This window comes from Scyliorhinus torazame, chromosome 6, assembly GCF_047496885.1.
Source record: "Scyliorhinus torazame isolate Kashiwa2021f chromosome 6, sScyTor2.1, whole genome shotgun sequence".
Classification (NCBI taxonomy): Eukaryota; Metazoa; Chordata; class Chondrichthyes; order Carcharhiniformes; family Scyliorhinidae; genus Scyliorhinus; species Scyliorhinus torazame.
Genome location: NC_092712.1, coordinates 28,820,881 through 28,843,848, shown reverse-complemented (window position 1 = coordinate 28,843,848; position 22,968 = coordinate 28,820,881). Strand labels below are relative to the sequence as shown.

Below are 22,968 nucleotides of genomic sequence, written 5' to 3'. Positions count from 1 at the left end.
GGAGTAGAGACAACCCAGGTAACTATAGACCAGTGAGCGTTACTTCTGTTGTGGGCAAAATCTTGGAAAGGTTTATAAGAGATTGGATGTATAATCATATGGAAAGGAATAATTTGATTAGAGATAGTCAACACGGTTTTATGAAGGGTAGGTCGTGCCTCACAAACCTTATTGAGTTCTTTGAGAAGGTGACCAAACAGGTGGATGAGGGTAAAGCAGTTGATGTGGTGTATATGGATTTCAGTAAAGCATTTGATAAGGTTCCCCACGGTAGGCTACTACAGAAAATGTGGAGGCATGGGATTCAGGGTGATTTAGCAGTTTGGATCAGAAATTGGCTAGCTGGAAGAAGACAATGGCAGGTGGTTGATGGGAAATGTTCAGACTGGAGTCCAGTTACTAGTGGTGTACCACAAGGATCTGTTTTGGGGCCACTGCTCTTTGTCATTTTTATAAATGACCTGGAGGAGGGCGTAGAAGGATGGGTGAGTAAATTTGCAGATGACACTAAAGTCGGTGGAGTTGTGGACAGTGCGGAATGATATTAGAAGTTACAGAGGGACATAGATAAGCTGCAGCGCTGGGCTGAGAGGTGGCAAATGGAGTTTAATGCAGAAAAGTGTGAGGTGATTCATTTTGGAAGGAATAACAGGAAGACAGAGTACTGGGCTAATGGTAAGATTCTTGGCAGTGTGGATGAGCAGAGAAATGTTGGTGTCCATGTACATAGATCCCTGAAAGTTGCCATCCAGGTTGAGAGGGTTGTTAAGAAGGCGTATGGTGTGTAAGCTTTTATTGGTAGAGGGATTGAGTTTCGGAGCCATGAGGTCATGTTGCAGCTGTATAAAACTCTGGTGCGGCCGCATTTGGAGTATTGCGTGCAATTCTGGTCGCCGCATTATAGGAAGGATGTGGAAGCATTGGAAAGGGTGCAGAGGAGATTTACCAGAATGTTGCCTGGTATGGAGGGAAGATCTTATGACGAAAGGCTGAGGGACTTGAGGCTGTTTTCGTTAGAGAGAAGAAGGTTAAGAGGTGACTTAATTGAGGCGTACAAGATGATCAGAGGATTGGATAGGGTGGACAGTGAGAGCCTTTTTCCTCGGATGGTGATGTCTAGCACGAGGGGACATAGCTTTAAATTGAGTGGAGATAAATATAAGACAGACGTCAGAGGTAGGTTCTTTACTCAGAGAGTAGTAAGGGCGTGGAATGCCCTGCCTGCAACAGTAGTGGACTCGCCAACACTAAGGACATTCAAATGGTCATTGGATAGACATATGGACGATAAGGGAATAGTGTAGATGGGCTTTAGAGTGGTTTCACAGGTCGGCGCAACATCGAGGGCCGAAGGGCCTGTACTGCGCTGTAATGTTCTATGTTCTATGTTCTGTGCTGGGCCAGCCGGTGACACGAATGAGCAGATTTCCTGTGCCAATGATCTTTCTGAAGCTAAACCTGGGTGCAAACCATTCAAAAGTGTATTTAAAACAATTACTGAAAAATCCACTTCATTTGTTACTAATTAAGTCGCCCTGGCACTGTTTGAAGGACATTGCTGCTTTCGAAAAGGGCACATCTCTCCCTGACGCAAATGGGGAAAGGAAGTCAATGTGTGAGGTATTTGGAGCCTTGGCGAGTCGCTGCAGTGCATCCTGGTCTGGCCCTCATGTGACTCCAGACCCACAGCAATGTGGTTGACTCTGAACTGCCCTCAGGGAGGGGCAACAAATGCTGGCCCGGCCAGCGACGGCCGCACCCCGTGAATGAAATTTAAAAAAAAACGTTTTGGACCTTTCATCGGAACTGAAAGATGACCTGCGACCTTTATTTCGGCCACGTGTCTGAAATCGAGAAGCTGGGGTTGTCCTGCCCAGAGTAGCGAAGGTTAAGAGGGGATTTAATGGAGAGGTTCCAAATCATGAAGGGTTCCGGTTGTGCAACAAAGAGAAAGCTTACATGGCAGGAGTGTTGCTATCAGATTTAGGGCAATGGGTAGAAGGACAGGCAGACTCCAAATAAACAAGTGGCCAATGATGCGAATGTCTCTCACTAAGACAGTCCCATTGGACGTGGGAACCTGGAGCATTTCACAGAGCGCAGTCCGCTCATCATCTTTCAAGGTGATGTGGACGTCACTCCTAGGCCAGCATTTAGTACCCATCCCTAGTTGCCCCTTGGGAAGGTGGTGGTGAGTTGCCTTCTGCAGTTCCTGTGGTGTAGGTACAACCACAGTGCTGTTAGGGAGGGAGCTCCAGGGTTTTGACCCAGTGACAGTGAAGGAACGGCGATATTTATCCAAGTCAGGGTGGCGAGTGACTTGGAGGGGAACTTTATTTTCTCGAGACTGAGAAACCCAGCCATGTCACTAACCCAGGTCTCCACACTCGGGGGCTTCGAGTCCCTCCACATTAATAAGATCCGTCTCCGGGCTACCAGGGAGGCACAGGCCAGGACGTCGGCCTCTTTCGCCCCCTGAACTCCCGGATCTTCCGACACTACAAAGATCGCTACCTCCGGACTCGGCACCACCCGTGTTTTGAGTACCGTGGACATTGTCTTAGCGAATCCCTGCCAAAACCCTCTAAGCTTCGGGCATGCCCACAACATGTGGACATGATTTGCTGGGCTTCCCGCGCACCTCGCACACCTATCCTCTACCCGAAAAACCTGCTCATCCTCGCCACTGTCATGTGTGCCCGGTGGACAACCTTAAATTGTATCAGGCTAAGCCTGCCGCACGATGAGGAGGTATTAACCCTGCTTAGGGCATCCCCCATATTGACTGGAAAAGATATAGTTCGAGTACATTAGATGGGTCGTTTTTTGTACAGTGTGTGCAGGAGTTTCCTGACACAATATGTTGACAGGCCAAGAAGAGGCGAGGCCACGTTGGATTTGGTTTTGGGTAATGAACCAGGCCAGGTGTTGGATTTGGAGGTAGGAGAGCACTTTGGGGACAGTGACCACAATTCGGTGACGTTTATGTTAGTGATGGAAAGGGATAAGTATACACCGCAGGGCAAGAGTTATAGCTGGGGGAAGGGCAATTATGATGCCATTAGACGTGACTTGGGGGGGATAAGGTGGAGAAGTAGGCTGCAAGTGTTGGGCACACTGGATAAGTGGAGCTTGTTCAAGGAACAGCTGCTGCGTGTTCTTGATAAGTACGTACCGGTCAGGCAGGGAGGAAGGCGTCGAGCGAGGGAACCATGGTTTACCAAAGAAGTGGAATCTCTTGTTAAGAGGAAGAAGGAGGCCTATGTGAAGATGAGGTGTGAAGTTTCAGTTGGGGCGATTGATAGTTACAAGGTAGCGAGGAAGGATCTAAAGAGAGAGCTAAGACGAGCAAGGATGGGACATGAGAAGTATTTGGCAGGTAGGATCAAGGAAAACCCAAAAGCTTTCTATTGGTATGTCAGGAATAAAAGAATGACTAGGGTAAGAGTAGGGCCAGTCAAGGACAGGGATGGGAAGTTGTGCGTGGAGTCTGAAGAGATAGGCGAGATACTAAATGAATATTTTTCGTCAGTATTCACTCATGAAAAAGATAATGTTGTGGAGGAGAATGCTGAGACCCAGGCTATTAGAATAGATGGCATTTAGGTACGTAGGGAAGAGGTGTTGGCAATTCTGGACAGGCTGAAAATAGATAAGTCCCTGGGGCCTGATGGGATTTATCCTAGGATTCTCTGGGAAGCCAGGGAAGAGATTGCTGGGCCTTTGGCTTTGATTTTTATGTCATCATTGGCTACAGGAATAGTGCCAGAGGACTGGAGGATAGCAAATGTGGTCCCTTTGTTCAAGAAGGGGAGTAGAGACAACCCCGGCAACTATAGACCGGTGAGCCTCACGTCTGTTGTGGGTAAAGTCTTGGAGGGGATTATAAGAGACAAGATTTATAATCATCTAGATAGTAATAATATGATCAGGGATAATCAGCATGGCTTTGTGAAGGGTAGGTCATGCCTCACAAACCTTAATGAGTTCTTTGAGAAGGTGACTGAACAGGTAGACGAGGGTAGAGCAGTTGATGTGGTGTATATGGATTTCAGTAAAGCGTTTGATAAGGTTCCCCACGGTAGGCTATTGCAGAAAATACGGAGGCTGGGGATTGAGGGTGATTTAGAGATGTGGATCAGAAATTGGCTAGCTGAAAGAAGACAGAGGGTGGTGGTTGATGGGAAATGTTCAGAATGGAGTTCAGTTACAAGTGGCGTACCACAAGGATCTGTTCTGGGGCTGTTGCTGTTTGTCATTTTTATCAATGACCTAGAGGAGGGCGCAGAAGGGTGGGTGAGTAAATTTGCAGACGACACTAAAGTCGGTGGTGTTGTCGACAGTGCGGAAGGATGTAGCAGGTTACAGAGGGACATAGATAAGCTGCAGAGCTGGGCTGAGAGGTGGCAAATGGAGTTTAATGTAGAGAAGCGTGAGGTGATTTACTTTGGAAGGAATAACAGGAATGCGGAATATTTGGCTAATGGTATATTTCTTGGAAGTGTGGATGAGCAGAGGGATCTAGGTGTCCATGTACATAGATCCCTGAAAGTTGCCACCCAGGTTGATAGGGTGGTGAAGAAGGCCTATGGAGTGTTGGCCTTTATTGGTAGAGGGATTGAGTTCCGGAGTCATGAGGTCATGTTGCAGCTGTACAGAACTCTGGTACGGCCGCATTTGGAGTATTGCGTACAATTCTGGTCACCGCATTATAGGAAGGACGTGGAAGCTTTGGAGCGGGTGCAGAGGAGATTTACCAGGATGTTGCCTGGTATGGAGGGAAAATCTTATGAGGAAAGGCTGATGGACTTGAGGTTGTTTTCGTTAGAGAGAAGAAGGTTAAGAGGAGACTTAATAGAGGCATACAAAATGATCAGGGGGTTAGATAGGGTGGACAGTGAGAGCCTTCTCCCGCGGATGGAAATGGCTAGCATGAGGGGACATAGCTTTAAACTGAGGGGTAATAGATATAGGACAGAGGTCAGAGGTAGGTTCTTTACGCAAAGAGTAGTGAGGCCGTGGAATGCCCTACCTGCAACAGTAGTGAACTCGCCAACATTGAGGGCATTTAAAAGTTTATTGGATAAACATATGGATGATAATGGCATAGTGTAGGTTAGATGGCTTTTGTTTCGGTGCAACATCGTGGGCCGAAGGGCCTGTACTGCGCTGTATCGTTCTATGTTCTATCCCCGCCTCTATCTCTCCTCCTAGCTCGTCCTCCCACTTGCCCTTAAGCTCCTCCACCGGAGTTTCCTCCGCCGCCGAAAGCTCCTGGTAAATATCCGATACCTTCCCCGCTCCCACCCAGGTACTGGAGACTACTCTATCCTGTATCCCCCATGGCAGCAGCAGCGGAAAGGCCGGCACCTGTTTTCTCAGGAAGTCTCGCACCTGCAAATACCTAAACCCATTCCCTGCTGGCAATTTAAATTTATCCTCCAAAGCATTCAAGCTGGGAAAGCTCCCGTCTATAAATAGATCCCCCATCCTTCTAATTCCTGCCCTCTGCCACCTCCGGAACCCGCCATCTAGCCTACCTGGTACAAACCTGTGGTTGTTATAAATCGGGGTCCAAATCGGTGCTCCCTCCCCTCTCTTATATCTCCTCCACTGCCCCCAGATTCTCAGAGCCGCCACTACCACCGGACTTGTGGAGTATCGGGCCGGCGAGAACGGCAGAGGTGCCGTTACCAATGCTCTCAGACTGGTGTCTTTACATGACGCTGCCTCATCCGCTCCCACAGCGATCCCTCTCCCACTACCCACTTCCTGATCATGGCTATATTAGCTGCCCAGTCGTAATTGCAGAAGTTCGGCAGAGCCAACCCACCCTCCCCCCGACTGCGCTCCAGCAACACTTTCTTCACTCGCGGGGTTTTACCCGCCCACACAAACCCAAAATAATCTTATTCACCCGCTTGAAAAAAGCCTTGGGTATGAAGATGGGGAGGCACTGAAAGACAAACAGAAATCTGGGGAGGACCGTCATTTTCACGGTCTGTACCTTCCCCGCCAGTGTCCCATCGCTTAAAGTCCTGTTCCATTTGTTCTACCAACCGGGATAGGTTTAACTTGTGCAGTGCCTCCCATTTCCGGGCCACCTGGAATCCCAGATATCGAAAGCTCTTTCCTACCATTCTAAGCGGCAGCTCTCCCAGTCTCTTCTCCTGTCCTCTTGCCTGGATCGCAAACATCTCGCCTTTCCCCATGTTCAATTCATACCCCGAAAAATTGCCAAATTCACCCACGATTCGCATTACTTCCCCCATCCCCTGCAACGGGTCCGAAATGTACAAGAGCAGGTCATCTGCGTAGAGCGAGACCCGGTGCTCCACCCCCTCCCGAACCAGCCCTTTCCAGTTCCTAGAGGCTCTTAACGCCATGGCTAGTGGCTCTATGGCCAGAGCAAACAGTAACAGGGAAAGGGCGCACCCTTGCCTCGTCCCTCGGTGTAGTTTAAAATACCCCGACCTCAGCCGGTTCGTACGCACACTCGCTACTGGTGCCTGATAGAGCAACCGCACCCAGTTAATAAAGCCCTCACCAAACCCAAACCTTCCCAGCGCCTCCCACAGGTAATTCCACTCCACCCGATCAAAAGCCTTCTCCGCATCCATCGCTACCACCACCTTCGCCTCCTCTCCTTCTGAGGGCATCATAATAACATTTAGAAGCCTTCGAACATTGGCCTTGAGTTGCCTGCCCTTTTCAAATCCCGTCTGGTCTTCCCCTATCACCCCCGGGACACAGTCCTCTATCCTTGTGGCCAGTATCTTAGCCAGCAGTTTGGCATCCACATTCAGTAGAGAAATCAGCCTGTGTGACCCGCATTGCTCCGGATCCTTCTCCTGTTTCAGGATCAGTGAAATCGAGGCCTGTGACATTGTTGTGGGGAGGACTCCCTTTTCTCTTGCTTCGTTAAATGTCCTCACCAGCAGTGGGCTCAATATCTCTGAAAACTTCTTATAGAATTCCACCGGGTAGCCATCAGGCCCCGGGGCCTTGCCCGACTGCATGCCCTCGAGTCCCCACTCGAGCTGTCGCTGTTCCCGACCTCCCATTTGTCCCCTGTCAGTAAAGCAGCTCCCCCCCTCCCTCCCCCCCCTAGCAACAACACTAAAAACCCAATCCCCCAAGTCAAGCTCCAGCGTAACACCTGCTCACCCCCCACTGCACTTCCGAGAGTCAGCTGACCGATGCTGACTTGATAGCTCCCACCCCTGGCACCAAGCAGTCTGTCTCCCTATTGTTTTCTCCTCTCTCCCTCCCACCCCCCCCCCCCCCCCCACATGAATAAACATTTTAAAAGCATCACATTCCCCAGTAAACAAACAGAAAAAAAACACAGTGAAGAAACAATCACTTTAGAAAAATAGTACGAAGTCTTACAACACCAGGTTAAAGTCCAACAGGTTTGTTTCGATGTCACTAGCTTTCGGAGCGCTGCTCCTTCCTCAGGTGAATTCAGAGGTCTGCATTCACCTGAGGAAGGAGCAGCGCTCCGAAAGCTAGTGACATCGAAACAAACCTGTTGGACTTTAACCTGGTGTTGTAAGACTTCGTACTGTGCTCACCCCAGTCCAACGCCGGCATCTCCACATCTTTAGAAAAATAGTCACCCAAAAAACAGAACGAAATTCAAAGCCCATCCCTCCCTCTAACAAGGTCCCTGCAAGACAGATCAACCTTTAAACATCCACACAGCCCATTATTTCACATAGAGCTACTTAAATTTTTACAATCCAGCAAATCCGCTCCCAGGTCCTGATAAATGTGCAACGCACAGTTCTCCCACTTGCTGCTCCGTTCTTTCCTGGCCCACCGCAAAACGTGTTCCTTGTCCATGAAACGGTGAAAACGTACCACCATGGCCCTCGGCGGCTCATTCGCTCTGGGCTTCCTCGCAAGGACTCTGCGCACCCTGTCCAATTCCAGGGGCTGAGGGAACGCCCCAGCCCCCATCAACTTCTTCAACATGTCCGTCACATAGGCCCTCACATCCGATCCCTCACTGCCTTCAGGGAGGCCAACAATTCTGAGATTCTGCCTGCTGGACCTGTTCTCCAGGTCCTCCAGCTTCAGCCTTTCTTCAAATTAATGTGACAGGCTCTTTCACGTCCACGGCGGCACAGTGGATAGCACTGATGCCTCACAGCACCAGGGACCCGGGTTCAATTCCGGCCTCGGGTGACTGTCTGTGTGGAGTTTGCACGTTCTCCCCGTGTCTGCGTGGGTTTCCTCCGGGTGCTCCGGTTTCCTCCCACAATCCAAAGATGTGCAGGTTAGGTGGACTGGCCATGCGAACTGCCCCTTAGTGTCCAAAGGGTAGGTGGGGTTATGGGTGTATCAGAGGGTCATGCAGGCTCAATGGGCCGAATGGCCTCCTTCTGCTCTGTAGGGATTCTATGGTTCTATAGATTAGAAGGGGGAGGTGAGAATTGTTCCTGTTGATCTGGAAGGCACTGCCTGAAAAGGCAGTGGGAGCAGATTGAATAATGGCCGGGATCCGCTGCCGGCGGGTGGGCCGTTTTGCCGGCGTAACGGAGAATCCCGACGGCGGGATGAACTAGAAGTCTGGCGCGGTGGGACGGAGAAACCCGCCAATAACTTTCAAAAGGGGAATGGATGAAAGCTTGAAGGGTGAAAAGTGACAGGACCACGGGGTAACGGCAGAGAGAGAGTGAACAGCTCTTTCAGAGAGCTAGCTCAGCCATGATGGACCGAATGGCCTCTCTTTTAATAACTTGGGGGCTGATTTTAGATTTCTACAGCGTAAACAATGGATTTTGTTTACTTTCCACTGTACCTCGGTACACGTGACAATAAATAAAATCCATTGTTTGCGTGGTAGAAATCTAAAATCAGCCAGCAAGTTATTGTGGTAAACCACTGTTAATGTATTATGTGTATTGTGGTAAATGAATTCTAAATGAATTGTGGTAAATCACTGCCTGATGGCTCCGCCTCCCCTTGGGCTCGGTATAAAGGTGGCTGACCTCCGGCCCTGCCCCAGTTCAGGATCAGTGGCCAGGAGGCTTTCTGTTTAGCTTATTAAAGCCACAGTTACGTTCACTACTTGTCTTGCGTTAATTGATAACACATCAGTTATTAATCAAGTGTCGCAGCTTCTTCAGGCACACTTCCCCGCTCTTAGAAAAACCTTGCCTAATGATGCTTGGGATCCAATCCCATTCCTATTATAAACTGCTGCCAACACCCCCCCCCCCTCCACCACTCCCCCCCCCCGCCCCCGGGGCAACAATGGCCTGAGGTGTGCCCACTGCCCCGAGGAGTGAACATTATCACAATCAGTGCCTCTCCATCTCAATGTGCGTCGAGACCTTTCTTCCATGGGCAGTGCTCTTATATCATTTTACAGTTCAGCTGCCTCAGCATAAACCCAATGAACGTCAACCTGCATTGATATAGCACCGGAAAGGCAGTGAAATGCCCCAGTGCTTCACTGCAGTGTGATCGGACAGAAACTGGCAGCGGGCCACAACAGGGGAAGCCTGGCAGAGCGACCCCTGAAGAAGGAGGTGTGGAAGATTGGCTTAAAAGGTGGAAAGTGAGTTAGCGAGGCAGCGAGGTTGACACGGGGATACCAGAGCCGAGAGACCAGGCAGAGCCAGCCAGACGCACGGCCAGCAGAGCTGGAACCACGAAAATCCAGGATGCCCAAGAGGCGGGCATTGGGGGAACGCAGGGATGTGAGAGGGATTTTAGGCTGGCGAGGATGTAGAGTGAGGGAGGGGGGAAAAGCCATGGAAGGGTTTGAATGTAAATTTTAAAATGGAGGCATTGCTGGGTCATGGAGCAGAGGGGGTGACGGGGGTCGGGGGTGGGGGGGGGGGCGCGTGGGTACAAGTCGATTATGAGCAGTTTTGGATGAGCTGACGTTTACAGAGGGACTGGATAATTTCAAAGATTGAGGGCACCTCTTGGGCGAGAAGCAGGGACAGAAGGGTCGAAGGTGGCAGGAGCAATCTCAGTCCGCTAGCATGCCACGTTGCTAAGGATGCCCGTTTACAGATTGGGCTGGCCACCTGGAGCAGGCAAGAGGCCCGTTGGGCGAGGGAGGGGAAAGGAGGTGGGCAGGAGATGAACCCAACACTGCTCTAAGGCCTCGTTCAGACCGGGCGGCATGGTAAGCACAGTGGTTAGCACTGTTGCTTCACAGCGTCAGGGTCCCAGGTTCGATTCCCGGCTTGGGTCACTGTCTGTGCGGAGTCTGCACGTTCTCCCCGTGTCAGCGTGGGTTTCCTCCGGGTGCTCCGGTTTCCTCCCACAAGTCCCGAAAGACGTGCTTGTTAGGTGAATTGGACATTCTGAATTCTCCCTCTGTGTACCCGAACAGGCGCCGGAGTGTGGCGACGAGGGGATTTTCACAGTAACCCTTCATTGCAGTGTTAATGTAAGCCTACTTGTGACAGTAATAAAGATTATTATTGTTAAACGGGATGGTGACAGAGCGCCGCCCAGGTCACTGTCCGTGTGGAGTTTGCACATTCTCCCCGTGTTTGTGTGGGTTTCGCTCCCACAACCCAAAAGATGTGCAGGTTAGATGGATTGGCCACACTAAATTGCCCCTTAATTGGAAAAAAATGAATTGGGTACTCTAAATTTAATTTAAATAAAGCTCTAGATTTGGGCTGAACCTCCAAGGCCTGCAGACTTAACCTTGAATCCACCACATTGACCACAGAGAAAAGGACCACGGGAAGTGGCACTCGCCCCCCCCACCAACCCCTCACCCCCTCCGCCCCAATTGCCAGTGGACGTATTTCCCACAGTCTTGTCACCGCCCCCTTTAGAGGCAGACTGTGTCACCATCATTAGTGCCGCTGTTAGGCCTCAATTTCATTCCTCAACTCAGGCCTCCATTTCCTTTCAACTGTTTTGAGATTTAATTCATCGCAACACTGGACTAACAAGCCAAGCGCTCGTTGGCTGAGTTTTTCCCAGCACCGTGCAGGTGAGTGAGGGGGTGGGAAAATATGAGCAAGCCTCTCTGATGCATTCCCACCTCCGGAAGATTTTCCTGGCGGTGGAGGATTGGGAACCATGTTGGCTGCTTGCTCCACAGGGGCAGGCAGACAATTAGAGAATTTGAAGGCCCCATCCATAAGGCCAGAAGACGTGGGAGCAGAAGGAGGCCATTCGGCCCATCGAGTCGGCTCCACCATTGAATGATATCATGGCTGATCTTATATTGTAAATATCAAATCCACTTTCCCGCCTTATCCCCTTGATTCCCTCACTGATAAAAAAATCTATCTGTCTCAGCCTTGAACATACTTAACGGCCCAGCCTCTACAGCTCTCTACGGGAAAGAATTCCACAGATTCACTCCCCGCTGAGAGAAGAAATTCCTCCTCATCTCTGTCTGAAATGGGCGACCCCTCACTCTGAGATTATGCCCTCTGGTCCTAGACTCTCCCACAAGGGGAAACAACCTCTCAGCATCCACCCTGTCAAACCCCCTGAGAATCCAATATGTCTCAATGAGGTCGCCTCTCACTCTTCTAAACTCCAATGAGCACAGGCCCAACCTATTCAATCTCACCTCATAAGAAAATCCCTCCCTACCCGGGATCAACCCAGTGAACCTTCTCTGGACTGCCTCCAATGTCAGTATGTCTATCCTTAGATAGCTGTTTACAGTATTCTAAGGGCTATTTTGCGATAGCATCAGTATTTCCCACTTTCAGAGCATCCGTGCCCCCACCCCCGCTGAGCCCGGATGCAGCCAGCTCAGTCGAGACAGTCTCCTGGTAATAGGCCGGGTGACCATCGGAGCTGGAACTCCGTGTCTCAGCGATGGGTGGGGCTGCAACCGCCTCATCGTGAATCGGTTTTCCTGAGGGGAGTTTCCCCTCCCCCATCAGGGCCCTGCAGGCAAGGATCTCCCTTCACGGCGAGGCGCCCTCGCGCTCTCCCACCCACCCACCTCAACAGCGCCCACCTGCCCCCAGTGTCTCTTTGGGCTTGCCCTTCCATGGATCCCCCCCCCCTCTCTCCTGAACTGGACGGGGCCCCCAGAGGCGGCTTCTTAACTGTGGATCGACGCCCTGCCCAATCTGGGCCCACATCAGGCCTCAGTCCCACAATATACAAGGTTCCCTCTTAAATAACCCTCCATGTAACCCGGGGAAGTAATTGCCACGGGTCACCCACGCTCCCGAGACCATCTTAACAAAGGTTCCAGGATTCTGTGCAGTGTTCAGAGATTAAAAATGAATCTGCGAGCAACCCCAGGGGAAAAATTAGCAAACGTCGGTTTCCTTCAATTTTCTTTTGAGTTATGAAGAAATTGGAGATGGGAGTGGGGGAGGGAGCACTTGGCAGGACAGCGGGAGCTCGAATGACAACGTCTCAAAGAATTCGCCCAAACTGAAGTTGTCAATTCTGCCTCACCTCGAGGGGGTGAATTTACATTTTGCAGGTCAGATTTTCAAACAGCCTTAAAATGTGGCTCGGTAATTGTTTCAGGAACAACAAACGACTGGTTATAGGCCACAGCGGGAGTCCTGGGCCCAATTCTGGGAAGCATATCCAATCCTTCTAGAAGGTAGAGAGGAGGTTTGTACTAGGGCTGAGGGACCTCAGTTATGTGGAGAGACGGGAGACTCTGGGATTGTTTCGCCCTAGAGCAGAGAAGACCATAGAACATACAGTGCAGAAGGAGGCCATTCGGCCCATTGAGTCTGCACTGACCCACATTAAGCCCTCACTTCCACCCTATCCCTGGAACTCAATAACCTTTTTTGGACACTAAGAGCAATTTAGCATGGCCGATCCACCTAATCTGCACATCTTTGGACTGTGGGAGGAAACCGGAGCACCCGGAGGAAACCCACGCACACACGGGGAGGATGTGCAGACTCCGCACAGACAGTGACCCAGTGGGGAATCGAACCTGGGACCCTGGCGCTGTGAAGCCACAGTGCTCTCCACTTGTGCTACCGTGCTGCTAAAGAAGAAGGTTGAGGGGAGATTTAACAGAGGCGTTCAAAATAATGGGGAATCGTGTGAGGAGAGGATTAGGATTGGTTGCGGCCCCTCTCCCGGGCGACCATATTGACAGTCTGGGCTTTCCAAGTGAAGAGTTGGCTGAGGATCCACAGGCTGTTCGACCACTCCTCGTAGAGTCACTGGGCGCGATTCTCCACTCCCGCGACTAAGTGCCCCTTCCGTTGTGAACGCCGTCAAGTTTCACGACGGCGCGAAACGGCCCCGATCGTGATCGATTCACGGCCCGAAAATGGACTAGTAGCGGGGCTGCGAGGAACTCGGGGGGCGTGTCGCGAAAGCATCGTCGTCAGCACGCGCCGGGCATTGGCACCGCATAAAAGCGGCGCCGCGTAAATGACGTCACCCAATTATTTTGAGGCTATGCCCCCTAGTTCTGCTTTCCCCGACCAGTGGAAACAACCTGCCCGCATCTATCCTATCTATTCCCTTCATAATTTTATATGTTTCAATAAGATCCCCCCTCATCCTCCTAAACTCCAATGAGTACAGTCCCAGTCTACTCAACCTCTCCTCATAATCCAACCCCCTCAACTCTGGGATCAACCTAGTGAATCTCCTCTGCACTCCCTCCAGTGCCCAGGGGCGAAATTCTCCGGAAACGGCGCTATATCCGGCGACTGGCGCCCAAAACGGTGCAAATCAGCCGGGCATTGCGCCGCCCCAAAGGTGCGGAATGCTCCACATCTTTGGGGGTCGAGCCCCAACCTTAAGGGGCTAGGTCGGCGCCGGACGAATTTCCGCCCCGCCAGCTGGCGGAAAAGGCCTTTGGTGCCCCGCCAGTTGGCGCGGAAATGACATCTCCGGGCGGCGCATGCGCGGGAGCGTCAGCGGCCGCTGACCGTTTCCCGCGCATGCGCAGTGGAGGGAGTCTCTTCCGCCTCCGCCATGTTGGAGACCGTGGCGGAGGGCGGGAGGGAAAGAGTGCCCCCACGGCACAGGCCCGCCCGCGGATCGGTGGGCCCCGATCGCGGGCCAGGCCACCGTGGGGGCACCCCCCGGGGCCAGAGCGCCCCGCCCCCCCCCCCCCCCCCCCAGGACCCCGGAGCCCTCCCGCGCCGCCTTGTCCCGCCAGTAAGGTAGGTGGTTTAATCTACGCCGGCGGGACAGGCATTTTAGCGGCAGGACTTCGGCCCATCCGGGCCGGAGAATCGCGCGGGGGGGCCCCGCCAACCGGCGCGGCGCGATTCGCGCCCCCGCCGAATCTCCGGTGCCGGAGACTTCGGCAACCAGCGGGGGCAGGATTCACGCCAGCCCCCGGCAATTCTCCGACCCGGCGGGGGGTCGGAGAATCTCGCCCAATATGTCCTTTCTCAGGTAAGGAGACCAAAACTGAACACAATACTCCAGATGCGGCCTCACCAACACCCTATACAATTGCAGCATAACCTCGCTAGTCTTGAACTCCATCCCTCTAGCAACGAAAGACAAAACTCGATCACCTGTTGCACCTGCACACCAACTTTTTGCGACTCGTGCACCAGCACACCCAGGTCCCTCTGCACAGCAGCATGTTTTAACATCTTACCGTTTAAATAATAATCCATTCTGCTGTTATTCCTCCCAAAATGGATAGCCTCACACTTGGCAACATTGAATTCCATCTGCCAGACCCTAGCCCATTCACCAAACCTATCCAAATCCTTCTGCAGACTTCCAGTATCCTCTGCACTTTTTGCTTTACCACTCATCTTAGTGTCGTCTGCAATTACCCTTGCAGGTAACTCAGTTAAGAGTCAACCACATTGCTGTGGGTCTGGAGTCACATTGGGTCGGACCGGGTAATGACAGCAGATTTTGTGAACCAGGTGGGTTTTTACGACAATCGACAATGGTTTCACGGTCATCGTGAGACTTTCAAGTCCAGATTTTTATTGAGTTGAAATTCCATCACTTGCTGCGGTGGGGTTCGAACCCGGGTCCCCAGATCATCACCCCGGATTACTCGTCCAGCGACAATGCCACTACGCCACCACCTCCCCGTAGGTTAGACCGGGGTAAGGCTGCAGATTTCCTTTACAGAGCACATGCTAAAGAAGTTAGACTGAGGATTGTGATATGTGATTTTAATTCTCATCTTCAACTCACTCGCCAAGATTATAACATTTTTGCCTCAGATCCCAAATGAACATTCACCTGTAATTGTCAGCCAGGGCCCAGAGGGCAGCACTGTCAGCCAGGGCCCAGAGGGCAGCACTGTCAGCCAGGGCCCAGAGGGCAGCACTGTCAGCCAGGGCCCACAGGACAGCACTGTCAGCCAGGGCCCAGAGGGCAGCACTGTCAGCCAGGGCCCAGAGGGCAGCACTGTCAGCCAGGGCCCAGAGGACAGCACTGTCAGCCAGGGCCCAGAGGGCAGCACTGTCAGCCAGGGCCCAGAGGACAGCACTGTCAGCCAGGGCCCAGAGGGCAGCACTGTCAGCCAGGGCCCAGAGGACAGCACTGTCAGCCAGGGACAAGTGGGTAACACTGTCAGTTATGGCCCAGTGGGCAGCACTGTCAGCCAGGGTCCAGAGGGCAGCACTGTCAGCCAGGGCCTAGAGGGCAGCACTGTCAGCCAGGGCCCAGGTGCAGCACTGCCAGCCATGGCCCAGAGGGCAGCACTGTCAGCCAGGGCCCACAGGACAGCACTGTCAGCCAGGGCCTAGAGGGCAGCACTGTCAGCCAGGGCCTAGAGGGCAGCACTGTCAGCCATGGCCCAGAGGGCAGCACTGTCAGCCAGGACCCAGAGGGCAGCACTGTCAGCCAGGGCCCAATGGGCAGCACTGTCAGCCTGGCCCAGTGGTTAGCACTGTCAGCCAGGGCCCAGAGGGCCGCACTGTCAGCCTAGGCCCAGTGGGCAGCACTGTCAGCCAGGGCCCAGTGGGCAGCACCGTCAGCCATGGCCCTGTGGGCAGCACTGTTAGCCAGGGCCCAGTGGGCAGCACTGACAGCCATGACCCAGTGGGCAGCACTGTCAGCCAGGGCCCAGTGGGCAGCACTGTCAGCCAGGGCCCAGTGGGCAGCACTGTCAGCCAGGGCCCAGTGGGCAACACTGTCAGCCAGGGGCCAGAGGGTAGCACTGTCTGCCAGGGCCCAGAGGGCAGCACTGTCAGCCAGGGCCCAGTGGACAGCACTGTCAGCCATGGCCCAGTGGGCAGCACTGTCAGCCAGGGCCTAGAGGGCAGCACTGTCAGCCAAGGCCCAGAGGGCAGCACTGTCAGCCGGGGCCCTGTGGGCAGCACTGTCAGCCAGGGCCCAGAGGGCAGCACTGTCAGTCATGGCCCAGTGGGCAGCACTGTCAGTTATGGCCCAGAGGGCAGCACTGTCAGCCAGGGCCCAGTGGGCAGCACTGTCAGCCAGGGCCCAGTGAGCAGCACTGTCAGCCGGGGCCCAGAGGGCAGCACTGTCAGCCAGGGCCCAGTGGGTAACACTGTCAGCCAGGGCCCAGAGGGCAGCACTGTCAGCCAGGGCCCAGTGGGCAGCACTGTCAGCCAGGGCCCAGAGGGCAGCACTATCAGCCAGGGCCCAGAGGGCAGCACTGTCAGCCAGGGCCCAGAGGGCAGCACTGTCAGCCATGGCCCAGAGGGCAGCACTGTCAGCCAGGGCCCAGTGGGTTACACTGTCAGCCAGGGCCCAGAGGGCAGCACTGTCAGCCAGGGCCCAGAGGGCAGCACTGTCAGCCAGGGCCCAGAGGGCAGCACTGTCAGCCATGGCCCAGAGGGCAGCACTGTCAGCCAGGGCCCAGTGGGTTACACTGTCAGCCGGGGCCCAGAGGGCAGCACTGTCAGCCAGGGCCCAGAGGGCAGCACTGTCAGCCAGGGCCCAGAGGGCAGCACTGTCAGCCAGGGCCCAGAGGGCAGCACTGTCAGCCAGGGCCTAGAGGGCAGCACTGTCAGCTAGGGCCCAGAGGGTAGCACTGTCAGCCAGGGCCCAGTGGGCAGCACTGTCAGCCAGGGCCCAGTGGGCAGCACTGTCAGCCATGACCCAGTGGGTAACACTGCTTCCCCTTCATCCCCCTCCCACCCACTGCCTCCCCTTCATCTAACCCTCCCCCCCACTGCCTCCCCTTCATCTACCCCTCCCCCCACTGCCCCCTTTCATCACCCCTCCCCCCCCACTGCCTCCCCTTCATTACCCCTCCCCCCGCTGCCCCCCCCCCATCATCTCCCCCGCCCCCCCACTGCCTCCCATTCGTCACCCCCTTCCTGAGGGCGGGTATATGGGGAAGAGGCAGACGTGACGTGAGGACAGGGTGGGACAAGTTGCTCATCCCGAGGAGAAAGGTGGACTGGGTGAGGCAGACAGAGGTGAGAGTGCTGGGCTGCGGTGGGAGAAGCAGCGGCCGTTCTCGGAGAAGGGAAGTTCGGGGGGCGGTTTGATCGAGGTTTTAGAGAGAGTAGACAGGGAGAAGCTACTCCCATTGGGCGGGGAAAGCGAGAGGCAGAGGAGGCGTTTCAAAGGCAATTGGCAAAAAAAGCGAAATCACTGGGAGATGCAGGGCGGCAGTTTATGAATCTTTAAACATTCTCTGCTGGGCTGGTGGGCGCCGCTGCCAGGGCCCGCCCGTACCGCCCAGAGCTGGGAAGGGGCTGCCCGTTGTTGGATGAGGCGTTCACTCCTGCGGGGCTCCGCTGAACGCTGCAGGCACCAGGGAGACAGAGGCCGAGGCGGCCCTGTCTCCACGGTAACGTAACACTGGGTGCAAAGGTTCTTAAAGTGGAACATTCCCGAGGCCAGAGTGGGCAGGAGCAGGAGTTCTGTCAAGTGATCTAATTGTTTGTGTGGCGGACGAGTTGTTCAAACCCGCCAAGCTGCTGAGAGGCCTTTGACCTTGTCTCTCTGTACAAACCAGGGCTGCAAAGTCAGCAAGAATAGTGTCACGGCGTGAAAGCATGGACTTTATTGAATTCCTTGGCCATCTCTCTGCGGTCCTGGGTCCGTGGGGATATATTAGTTGGGGCAGGTTCCTCAACAGCTTGGTCGATGTGGTCGGTTTCCAGGAGTTGCCAGGAGGGAGGAGGAAGGGTTAGAGAGGCGGAGTGGGTTAGGGAGCCTCGGGGCCCCGGCAGCTGAAGGCACAGCCCCCAATGGTGGAGCGATTAAAATCCGGGTTGATTACGGGGCATGGGTCACTGGGTAGAATCCCTACAGTGCAGAAGGAGGCCATTCGGCCCATCGAGTCTGAAACGACCGTCTGAAAGAGCACCGTACCTGGGCCCAATTCCCCCACACCATCCCCGTAACCCCAACCAGGGGCAATTTATCGCGCCCAATCGACCCAACTCGCACATGTTTGGGACTGTGGGAGGAAGCCGGAGCGCCCGGAGGAAACATACGCAGACAGGGGAAGAACGTGCAGACTCCGCACTGACAGTGACCCAGTGGAATTGAACCCCGGGACCCTGGCGCTGTGAGGGAACAGTGCTGCCCGCTGTGCCACCCCGTAGTACGGGCAGGAGGAGATAGGGAGGGGAGAGGCCATGGAGGGATTTGGAAACGAGGAGGAGACTCTTTGCTGGAATGTGCAAGCACAGGGGGACGGGTGAAGTTTGAGCTTGGGCAGAGGCAGCAGCGTCTGGGTGAGCTGCAGGCAGCAGAGGAGAAAACCTCAGCAGGAGCGTTGGGACAGGCAAAGCGAGTGTTTAAGCAGCATCTTCAGCCAAACTCTTTCCAATGGCCTTCAATTGAGGTACAGGGGAGGCGGTGGCCGAGTGGTGTCACTGGATTAGTAATCCAGAGCAAGATCTGGGGACCTGGGTTCAAAACCCATCGCGGGGTAGCTGGGGAATCAGATTTTAATCATCTGGGGTTTAAATTCAATTTTAAAAATCTGGAATGACCATAAAAACATTGTCGATTGTCGTAAAAACCCAGCTGGGTCACTCATGTCCTTTAGGCAAGGAAATCTGCCGTCCTGACCCGGTCTGGCCTACATGTGACTCCAGACCCTCTGAAATGGAGGGCAGTTAGAGATGGGCAATAAATCCCGGGCCAGCCAGCAACAGCCAATTAATTTTAAAAGGATTCTTTCCCTCTTCCCAAATCTCCTCGATTCACAGAATTGTTAGGGCACAGAAAGAGGCCATTCGGCCCATCGTGTCTGCACCAGCTGAACGAGCATCATGACTTAGTGCCCATAACTGAAGTTTCTCATCCTTGGAACCATTCCTTGTAAACCTCTTCTGCGCTCTCTCCAATGTGTTCACATCCTTCCCAGAACTGTACACAATATTCCAGTTGAGGTCTAACTAGTGTCGTGTATAAGTTCAGCATATCCTCCCTGCTCTTCTACTCTGTGCCCCTATTACTAAATCCCAGAATGCTATTTGCTTCATTAACTGTTCTCTCCACTTCTCCTGCCACTTTCATTGATCTGTGTACATCTACACTCATGCGCCTCATCCAGTCCCAGTCTTGTCGCCTTTCAGTACGGACAGTCTATTCAACACTTCCTCCTTATCAATTCTGAACCCTTCTAGCGACGGAGTTTCCTCGTCTGTCGCCGTTTCCTGGGTAGCATCTATCTCCTTGGTAAAGACGGATGCAATGTATTCATTTAATACCTCTGCCATGCCCCCTGTCTCTCTGCGTAAATTCTCTTTTTGGTCTCATTCCCCACCTTTTTTACCAATTATATGTCGAGAGAGGTCTTTGGGATTCTGTTTTATGTTAGCTGACAATCTCTTCTCACAATCCCTCTTCACTTCTCTAATGTGTGCATTCGCCTCCTCTCTGGACCTTCTGTATTCCTTTTGATTCTCTGTGGTATTTTCCACCTGTCCCCTGTCATAAGCACACGTTTTCTTCCTTATCTTCAGTTCTTCACTGTGTCTGGACCATTTCTGTTTTGAAGGCAGCCCATTGTCCAGCTACAGTTTTTCCTGCCAACCTTTCGCCACCGGCCCAGCTCCGTTCGTGCCCCACTGACGTCGGCTCCCCCCCCCCCCCCCCCCCCACTTATTTATTCTTATTCTGGATTTTCTCATTATCCTTTTCGATCATCATCCTCAATCTTATGATACAATGATCACTGTTTCCTAAATGTTCCCCCAACGTTTACATGACCCCCTCCCCCCATCCTCTCACTTCCAAGAACCAAGAAAACATTTAGTTTCTGATAATCCTCAGGTATTTAAAACACTGGAGGAGACCATTCAGTCCCATCGAGTCTGTTCTGTCCCTCAGTTCCACTCAGGAGTATTTGCTAATGAAAGACATTTTTCTTCTTCTTCTTTTTCTAAAATTTAGAGTACCCAATTCGTTTTTTTCCACTTAAGGGGCAATTTAGCGCGGCCAGTCCACCTACCCTGCACACCTTCGGGTTGTGGGGGTGAGACCCACGCAGACACGGGGAGAATGTGCAAACTCCACACGGACAGTGACCCGGGGCCGGGATTCGAACCCGGGACCTCAGCGCCGCAGTGCTAACCACTGCGCCGCATGCCGCCCTTTGAAAGACATGTTTAATATACTGGCCTTTGACCTGACTCTCCAACCGCCACCTCCAGCAGGAGCACCAATTGGGTTGACCTTTAACCGGACCACCCCCCCCCCCCCCACCCCGCACCCCCTGTTTCAATCTGTCCAAGACCCAACCAACTCCTGCTGATGTTAAACAGTTCAGCATCTGTGCATAGTTTACAAGATTATTCCATTCTGCGCACTCATTCCTCACTGAGTATTATTGGATAATTGAAGAAAGATCCCGGGCTGGATTCTCCCTTTCAGCGGCTAAGTGCTGACTCTAACGGAGGATTCGCGGGCGTTTTATGACCCAATAAATCAGCGCCGAACCCACACCGACTCCGGGATTAGCGAGGGGCTCGCAGCGGCGCCGGTTGGAACTCCCGTCTCCCGGGCCGAAAACGGCCGGGTCCCTGGCCGCAGATGCACACGGCGCCGGCCTTGCGCGGACCCGACCCGCCATACGCGAACCTCCTGGACACCCCCACCACCAGTCCCCCCCCAGACCTCACGGATGCCCCCCCCAGCCAGCGGCATGGATCCTGGCGGAGTGCGGCGACGCTGAACACAGTCCGCAGCCTCCGCGTGGGGGGCGGGATTCTCCCGCGATGAGCGGGACGGCCCAATGCCGGCGGCAAGAACGGCGCCGACCACTCCGGCGTCGAGCCAACCGTAGGTTGCGGAATCCTCCGCACTTCCGGGGGCTAGGCCGACGCCAACCGGCGCCTAAGGTCCGCCGCGAGTTGGCGCTTGCGCAGAACTGCCGGCGTGGTTCCGCGCGTGCACAGGGGGGTGTCCTCTCCGCGCCGGCCATGGCGGAGCCCCACAGAGGCCGGCGCGGCAGGAAGGAGAGCCCCCACGGCACAGGCCCGCCCGCAGATCGGTGGGCCCCGACCGCGGGCCAGCCCCCGGGGCCGGATCCCCTCTGGGCCACCCCGAGGACCGCACCTGCCGGCCTACCGGCCAGGTTCCGCCATGTGGCACCATGTCCAATTCACGCCGGCGGGACTGGCCAAAAACCGACGGCCGCTCGGCCCATCGGGAGAATTGCCGGGTGGGGGGACGGACACCGCCCCCGCCCGAAAACCGGTGCCGGAGAATACGGCAGCCGGCGACGGAACGGGATTCACGTCACCCCCCCCTCCCCCTCCGGGGGATTCTCCGACACGATGACGCCATTGTAGAGGGGGCGGGGCATGGCTGATCGCCGTCAAACCGGCACCGCCCCTGATTTGGGCATCAGAGTCGATTCTCCGCCCCCGATCGCCGATTATGATATCGCCGACGGGCAATGGAGGCTCCGGCCCCCTGAGTGCAATGATCGACCATCAGGTGTGTCTGAAAAAAACTACCAAAATGGTGGCAAAATGATTGTTCAAAAACGATCCTGAAGTAAAGGTGCCTACCCCGAAAAAAATCTGCCTAATGAGCTCGAATGCTGACATCTCACAGGGTAAAGACAAGTAAAGTCACCACAGTCCCAGATGTCCCTGGGCTGCTTTCCCCTTTGAGGGGGGGGGGGGGGGGAGCTGACTGGTGGTGATTTAACCTGAGGGTCACCACACCTCAGGCGAGAGGTTGAGAAGGATAACTTCATGGATGACTTTCAGGGTACCGCCCAGTGAGCTGACACCAGCCGGATGGGCCGAACGGAGCCTGCTTTGGAAACACACAGCACTAACTGCAATTAGACTCAGGGTTTTCTGGGAATGTCCTCGTTCCCTGAACGGGGGTTTAAGGCAACACAGTTAAAAGTTAACCATCAACCACACAAGTTAGTTAAGAGAGTTAGTTGATGAAACCGTTAGTTAATGAGACAGTGACTCATTCCCATCCAAAGGTGTAAAGCATTATCCATTTTGAGGCTCGTTTCTTTTTCATTTTTAAGTTCTTTTCACGCAGAGAATCAGCTATGGAATAACTTGTTGTGAAGTTCCTACCTGTGTTTCTCTCTCGCTCTTGGCTGCGTTAACCTGTAAAATTCCACTTCAGAAATCAACCTCAGTTCCACCAAGCGTCTACCCTTCAAGATATTTTCTTTGCTTTTTTTGTTCTTAGCTTTGTCCGACTCCAGAGATGACCCACCTCCACACGGCAGTCGGTCCGCTCTGCTGAGCTCGGCTGGTCGCTATGGTTTCAGAGGCTGGCATCAAAGTGACCACAAGGGGGTTTAAACACACAGCAGGCGAAAGCTGCACGGGAAAGTGTCAACAGTGGATTGGATTGCACAGGCTCTCCGCCTCTCCTGGACTGCGACTGCCTTTAAATTCCCCACACAGACCCACACACAGACCCACACACCCACTCACACAGACCCACACACAGACCCACACACCCACTCACACAGACCCACACACAGACCCACACACCCACTCACACAGACACACACACAGACCCACACACAGACCCACACACCCACTCACACAGACCCACACACAGACCCACACACCCACTCACACAGACCCACACACAGACACACACACCCACTCA

The 22,968-nt window shown here is 53.8% G+C and overlaps 1 protein-coding gene across 1 annotated transcript in view; it reads right to left on the bottom strand.

Moving 5' to 3' along the window:
• vill (villin-like) overlaps nt 1–22,604 on the bottom strand; it is a 398,207-nt gene extending 375,603 nt beyond the window's left edge. Inside the window, exon 1 of the mRNA XM_072508058.1 lies at nt 22,419–22,604. The gene's annotated coding sequence lies outside the window, so the exon portion shown is untranslated. The remainder of the gene's footprint in view (nt 1–22,418) is intronic.
• Nucleotides 22,605–22,968: the final 364 nt, after the last annotated feature.